We start from the raw sequence: 8063 nt of genomic DNA, 5'->3' as shown, positions 1-8063 counted from the left end.
TGCCTCATTCCTGATGAAAGGCTTTTGCCCAAAACACCGATTTTCCTGACCTGCTGTGCTTTTCCAGCACCACTCTAATCTTGACTCCAATCTCCAGCATCTGCAGTCCCCACTTTTGCCTGAATAGTTTCTCAGTTGCTCCATAAACCTTTTGCATTTCTATTGTACTTGCTGCGAGCCTGGGGTGCTGTCAAGGTAGCACAGTGCACTCTGCATCCACAGTGCATTGGGTGTCAGAAGGTATAATGATCAAGAAGACAGATCTGTCTCAACTTCTGGAGCATTGATGTGGCTGCAACATCAAAAGAAATAATCTGGTGCCGTTCACAAATTTTGAGATAATTTTTCGCCAACGAAGTACTTTTGAAGTATTGTTTCTGTTTCAACATAAGCAAGGAGTCAGCCAATTAAGTTGTAGCAAACACCCACAAAGAGCAACAAGAAATACAGGTATAAACTGTAGTTAATGAAATAGGTTGGAGGACAGTTATTATCAAGGACTGCCGGGAAGACTCCGTACCGGCACTGTGAGTGCTGGGAATCGGAAATGAGAAGTGGAAATGCTGGAAATGCTCAGCACGTCTGGCAGCAGCAGGGGAGAGAGAGTGTTAACATTTCATAAACCACAAGTTGAAGCATTAACTCAGACCCTCTCACCACAGATACAGCAAGAACCTGCTGAACGTTCCCAGCATCTTCTGTTTTACTCCAAGAGCTGCTCTGCTCCTCTTCAAATAGCTTCATGGGTTTGTTATATCCATCAAAGAGGACTGATGAATCACTTTATCAGCTCATCCCTACTGTGCACCATTGCATTAAGGTTTCTGATTACAGATTTAACTACAGCAGAAGTTTTCATTATCTCACAGGGTTACAGTCTGGTGGAATAGCCTCAAATGGTGTAATAGCTACTGGTCCAGTTCCTATCCAACTCTTGCAGCCCTAGAGTTGATTTAATTATTTCATTTTCACTTCTGCTCAATGGTGATTGCTGCTGATGACGGAGGACAAGGTGATCTCTGTGCAGTTATACATCATAGGATGATTGTTAGAATTTCTCTCTATTAATAGTGGTGATTATCAGCAGTTAAGTTGTTCATTGTATGGGTTGATGCCTCATGATGTGTTTGGGTTTGAGACAGACCTGTTGAAGAGAAGGCAAAATCAAGAACAGTCTTCAGACTTCAACTTGAATTTTGTGTAATTTACTGTACATTTTTACAGAATGCGAATCGTGGATAACCCTGGCTCTTAGTTAAAGTTACATAAGGTTAGAACTGATCTGCCTTTCACGTTGTCCGAGTCCATGTATTCTCAAGTCTCTGCTTTCCTTGTTCTCAGGTTTGGAAGGTGCTGTTAGCTGAGTGGCACTGAGTTGCTGCAGTGCGTGGAATCGATGGCTCACACTGTTGCCATAGTGATGTGTGCTGGAGTGAGTGAAAGTTGATGGTGGTGGACAGGGTGCCACAATCCTGCTGCTTTGTCCTGGTTGCTGTTGAGCTCATTGTTGTACTATCTATACCAAGTGATGTGTAGCTGTGTGACATCATCAGAATGTTACTCCAGGGTCCTGAAATCCTTTCACAACATCAAGCACTATGAATGTTACTTGCCACTTACCAATCAAGATATACACATTTAGCAGGTTTAGATTTCTGCTTGGATTGGGGAACTAAATATAGTGTGGTCATCAGAGGCCTCCTAGAGAGAAGGTTGTTCATGAACATATTGAAGATAGTTGGAGTAAGAAATCTGCTTTGTACTGCAATCCTCAGCTAGGATCATTAGCCTTCAATAATTATAAACATCTTCATTTACATCAGGTGTAAGTCGACCAGTGAAGGACATTTTATCTTTGACCTACAATAACCCCAGTAGCAGCCTCATATGGAACAGTTTGGACCAGAGACGGTTAGTGGGAGATTTAATGCAGATGTTGAAAATCATTGTTTTTTTTAATATATAAGAATAGATGGGGAGAAACACTCCCCCTGTCTGACACATAGACTTAAAATAATTGGCAAAAAGAAACAGTGAGGAAGTTTGGTGGGAGTGTAAAAGGGAGGCTTTTTTTCAATGAAGTGAAAGTAGCATCGACAGTAACTTTAAAATTTTGGATATATATGTGGAAGAGTGAGCGGGGCTGGTATTGGGAAAGGCGAAGGGAAGAGTCAGACTAATTGGATAGCGTTTTGAAAGGTGCAGCTAAAGTAGAATAGTCCAAACAGCCTGCCTTGGTGTATGATTCTCTGATTCCATATCATTTCATCTTTTGAGAACAATTGTAGACATATACAACAGAATTGATTACGTACACAAACACACACAAAAATATACATGAACCCATGCACATAGACACAGGCACAAACACATGGACACACATGCACAAATGCACACACAAAAAATACAGAAACATGCACACAGTCACATATACAAACATGTATGCACAAATACAACCACACAAACTCACACATATACACAAACATACAAGCACAAACACACACAAACTCTTGGTACATATAAACACATACACAAAAGCAAACACACACAAAATCACATGTACACAAACATGTGTACACACAAACACGCACAAACTCACACATACACAATCATGTACACAATCACAAACACACACAAACTCACATGTAGACACAAACACGAACATGCAAAAACTCATAGGTACATATAAACGTGTACACAAACATGCACCAGCTCACACAAACATGTATACACACATGCACATAAACATACATTCATGCATAGATTATGTATGGCATTGTTCTGTTGTCATTTCTGAGTTATGGATCCACCCTGCAAGATGATCAGGGTGTATACAGAGCACAGATAATCTCACAATAAAAATAGGCTATTACACAAGGGCTCATGTAAACAGCACAAACTGCCTCACTTTCCTACAACATATACAGTAATGGACTCAATTTTGCTTGACTAAACCTCAGCTGCTTGGCTGGAATTCATCAAGACAGATGCTTCAAGTTCTCATTGAGTCTGTTAATTATTATGCTAATGTTTGAGTCAGAACACTGAATAACAGTGTCATTAGCAAATAATTCACAGCTTGTGTGCTTAAAAATTCATTAATGCAAATCAAGGTACAAATATTTTTAAAAAGTGGACAAAGCAATGATTGTCATAAATTCAGTCAGGAAGTTGGCAGTGCTGCATCTACATGAATTAACGTCCCTCACCCTTTGAGACCTTTCTGTTTAACATCAACTTGACCTCAAATATAAATAGGGACTTATTACCAAACATTCAGGGGTGTTAAGCAGTGTTCTTACTAGGAAGTTGCCAGCATGGGGAGAAGTCAGGGAAGTTAGAGTTGGGGTAAGCAGTGTTGGGAAAAGTGAGAAAGTCATCAAGAATCATTTCAGTTCCAGGTGAAACCTAACTCTTCTGTGGTGTTTCAGCAGCACTGCCTCTGCATGCAAATTTGGCTTGTAAAATCCCAGAGGATTTGTCTCAGGTTATGGAGTGACTGTGAGTAGTTGGAGACAAGATATAAATCAGTGATCTAAGTGAATGTGGAGAAGGCCTCAAGGTGCCCTCCCCCTCCTCCATTGTCACTTTAGAGAAATCTCAAAGCAAAAGACATACAGAGCTGGGTGTACTGTTGCTCATGGACTCTGCTGCTGACTATTTTGGGATCATGCTATGCACAAAAAGGTCCTATGCTTCCCTCTACTAAAACAGCTACTTAATTTCAAAATAAAGTATGACATTTGGAACTCACTAGGATGTTTCTGAGAACTATGGCACAGTAGATTTTTTCACACATCGACTTTGCAGTTTGGACAGCTAGAGGCTGCTATGGTGATGGAGTGGTAACATCACTGGTACTGCAGAGACTCAGGCTAATGCGCTGGGGATGTGGATTCAAATCCCACCATAGCAGCTTTTGGGATATAAATTCTCCACATAAAGCTGGGATTGAAGGCAAGTCGAATTAATGGACACTATGATTGATTATTGTGAAATCCCAGTTCGTTCAGTAATGTCTTTTCGAGAAGGGAACAACCATCCCTACCTGGTCTGGTCCATGTGTGACTCCAGACCCACAGCAACTCCTAACTGTCCTCTGAAGTAGCCAAGCAAGGCAAGTGTAATTAGGGACAGGCAGTCATGTGATGTGAGCATCACACATGAAAGAATTAAACAGAAACAACTCACCATGTTTCTGGTTTGACATTGTATAATTTTGATTCATGAACAACATCTTTTAATTTGTAATAAACAGGGACATTAAAAAGCTAACAGCTTAACATCATGCTTTACTTTTGCTTACTGGAAGCCAGTAGTTGTTCCTAAGCATTAAAATACCCATCACCATTACAAGTCATAGTAGAATAGTGGTGTTAGCTAGCTCAGTTGGCTAGATGGCTTTTTAAAATCTGATACAGCATGTCATCATCAGCCTGGGTTCAATTCCTGCAGTGGCTGGGGATATCATAAAGATCCCACCCTCTCAATCATCCCCCTCACCTGAAGTGTGACCTTCAGGTTAAACCACCACATTTGGTCTCTCAAACCAAAAATGAAAATGCTGGAAAATCTCAGCAGGTCTGGCAGCAGCTGTAAAGTGAGAAAAGAGCTGACATTTCGAGTCTAACTGGCCCTTTGTCAAAGCTAAATAAAAGAGGAAATAGCTTTGAGAAGGGTCAGTTAAACTCGAAACGTCAGCTCTTTTCTCTCCTTACAGATGCTGCCACACCTGCTGAGATTTTCCAGCATTTTCTCTTTTGGTTTCAGATTCCAGCATCCGCAGTATTTTCTTTTATTCATTTGGTCTCTCTCTCTCTCTCTCTCTCTCTCTCCAATCAGTGGCCCTTTGAGTCTATAGCAACTTCCCTAACCGCTATGGAAGAGTCCAACTATATGAAACATCCATTATCTCTCATTCCAGGAGAAAGATAAAGCTAAAACCATCCAGTGAAAAACAAGACTCAATAATGTCAGGAGAACTTTACTTATTCTCTCTCTGTTCTTTGATATGAGGTGGGGCATCATGATAGGTGAAAGAAGATAGGGTGATGGACGAAGACAGGTGTCTGTTGACATTGGGTGTACCATGGAGATACTTTGTTAAGGGCATGATGATATTATTAAGGGTATGAGGGATTAAGGAGAAATGGGCAGAAGGGAATGGGGTGTCAATGGGTGCACGAGGAACCAAAGGGTATGGGTAGAGAGAGGTAAGGTGACATTTCCTGAAGAGAAAATCTCGTAAAAAGAATCACATTTGGAAATGGTCTTTTGGTTGTGCTGGTTTTTCATTTTGAAGTTTACACATCAAGTGGAACCAGATTTGTCTCATTCACCAACAAATCAGAAGTTGCTGGAGAAGCTCAGCAGGTCTGGCACAGCTGTGAAGACAAATCAGAGTTAACGTTTCAGGTTGAGTGACCCTTCCTCAGGTCACTGGACCCAAAACATTAACTCTGATTTCTCTTCAAAGATGCTGCCAGACCTGCTGTGCTTTTCCGGCAACTTACGTTTTTCTTTCTGATTTACAGCATCCACAATCCTTTCAGGTTTTGTCTCATTCACCAGTTTTATTGGATTTTCCTTTGGGGTGGACTTACCATGGGAATGGTTAGAGTCATTTGGTGGCTTGGATTGGCATTGATATGGCATATTGAGAGACGAAAGTGAGTGAGGGAGGACTGGAGCTAAAAGAATGTTTGATATATTTTTTCTTTTATTTTCACCGTTGTCCACAATGTTGGGACCCCCCTCAGTAGGATTTCCACCCAGCCTGGTCTTGGGAATTGGCATTCTCCTCAGCTCTTCCCAGGTCACTGTGATCAGCTTCTAACACAACCCATCCCTTCCAGATCCCCCAGATGAAAAAATTGGAGGGACAGGCAGCCATTTTTAAAGGCTGGCTTCATGGAGCTGGGATTGCTCCCACCTCTGTGCTCCCCATCCTGAAGTGAAAATCAGGATTATCATTCCTTACGTGCTACCGACCTGATTAATGTTTCCCAGCATTTAATGTTTATGTTTTCAAAGTGTATTTCACTTTGTGAACCATTCTAAGGTAATTCTTCAACAGGATAAGGCTACATTTTCTTGGCTCGTATTTTAAGCAGGCGTTTCAAATTACACTTTGTAGCGACTCAATAAGAAGTCGCTTTCAGGGAAGACTGAAGGAAATGAGATATTTATCAAGTCTTTGCTGAATAACAGGGTGCTTGTAAAACATCTCACGACATTTCTTCAAAGAGGCCAAGGAAAGTTCTCCCCTGTGAGTCAACTCCTCCTCCTCCTCCACTCGTGCTATTAGAAGCAGCTTTACTGCCATCGATCATTTAGATGGCCTTACACTCAGAGGACATCCTACGCCTGCAGACATTTCAAGAAAACAAAGCACATGTTTGTCTCTGTTTTCCATAGCCTGCTTCTCCTGGGAAGGTCACTAACCCGAAGGCACTCCACATCAAGTGCCATAGAACCCATAGCATGATTACCGCACAGCAGGAGGCCATTTGGCCCACTGTGCCGGTACTGGTTCTGTTACTTAGTGTCAATCTCCCGCCTCTTCCCCATATCCAGATGCACCAAATCCAAATAACGATACAATGTCCTCTTGAATGTCTCAGTCGAACCTATCTCCATCGCATTCCCAGACAGTTCATTCCAGACCATAACTACCCACGGTGTGAATTTTTTTTTACCCACAGTTCCCTTGCTTAATTTGTCCAACACTTTAAAGTGGCTGACCAGAAATCTCTCTCCCTCCACTATATACCAATAGGTGTTTTATAGATAGAATCTTTACAGCATGGAAGCAGGCCATTCAGCCCATCAAATCCACATCGACCCTCCCTTGCAGACCCACTCCACACCCAATAATCCTGCATTTACAGTGGCGAACCCTTCTAGCCTGCAAATCCCTGTATACCATGGGTAATTTAGCATGGCCAATCCACCCTAACCTGCACATCTCTGAACACGATGGGAAAATTTAGCATGGCCAATCCATCCTCACCTGCACACCTCTGTACATTATGGGCAGTTTAGCATGGCTAATTCACCCTAACCTGCACATCTTTGGACTCCGGGAGGAAACTACAGCACCCAGAGGAAACTAACAAAGCCATAGGCAGAACATACAATCTCTGCACAGAATCACTGGAAGCTGGAATTTAACCCAAGACCCTGGCAATGTGATGCAGCAGTGCTAACCACTGAGCCACCAATGAAAGCACCTTCCTTAACTATCAAGTCCCAGAGTGGAAATCAAACTCAGAGTTTTTGGCTCAGAAGCAGAAATGCTAACCATTACACAGCAAGATCACACGTTTGTGGAATCTTACTGGATGTATATTTGCCTACAAGCCACACTGACTGCACATTGAAAAGATTGGTGGGATGGTTATAACTGAATGCAATAATCCAGATGTAACACTCTGACTGAACTAAAGGCCAAGGAAAAGATGTTCATTTATTGAGTAGAATTAGGTTGAGTGTACAGGAGAGAAAGTTGGTTTAACAGGTCTAAGCCAGTGTTGCGTCTGTGCAAGAGAATCCCTCCACTGTACATTATCTAAGCCTTCTTCAACTCCCTTCCCCTTTCAAAGTCTGTGAGAAGATTTGTAGCTCGGGTGCTCGTTGTTGTGGTTCTGTTCGCTGAGCTGGAATTTGTGTTGCAGACGTTTCGTCCCCTGTCTAGGTGACATCCTCTGTGCTTGGAAGCCTCCTGTGAAGCGCTTCTGTGATCTTTTCTCCAGCATTTGTAGTGGTTTGAATCTGCCGCTTCCGGTTGTCAGTTCCAGCTGTCCGCTGCAGTGGTCGGTATATTGGGTCCAGGTCAATGTGCTTATTGATTGAATCTGTGGATGAGTGCCATGCCTCTAGGAATTCCCTGGCTGTTCTCTGTTTGCTTGTCCTATAATAGTAGTGTTGTCCCAGTCGAATTCATGTTGCTTGTCATCTGCGTGTGTGGCTACTAAGGATAGCTGGTCGTGTCGTTTCGTGGCTAGTTGGTGTTCATGGATGCGGATCGTTAGCTGTCTTCCTGTTTGTCCTATATAGTGTTT

The sequence above is a fragment of the Chiloscyllium plagiosum genome, chromosome 12 (assembly GCF_004010195.1).
Source record: "Chiloscyllium plagiosum isolate BGI_BamShark_2017 chromosome 12, ASM401019v2, whole genome shotgun sequence".
Lineage (NCBI taxonomy): Eukaryota > Metazoa > Chordata > Chondrichthyes > Orectolobiformes > Hemiscylliidae > Chiloscyllium > Chiloscyllium plagiosum.
Note: the sequence above shows the minus strand (reverse complement) of the source record.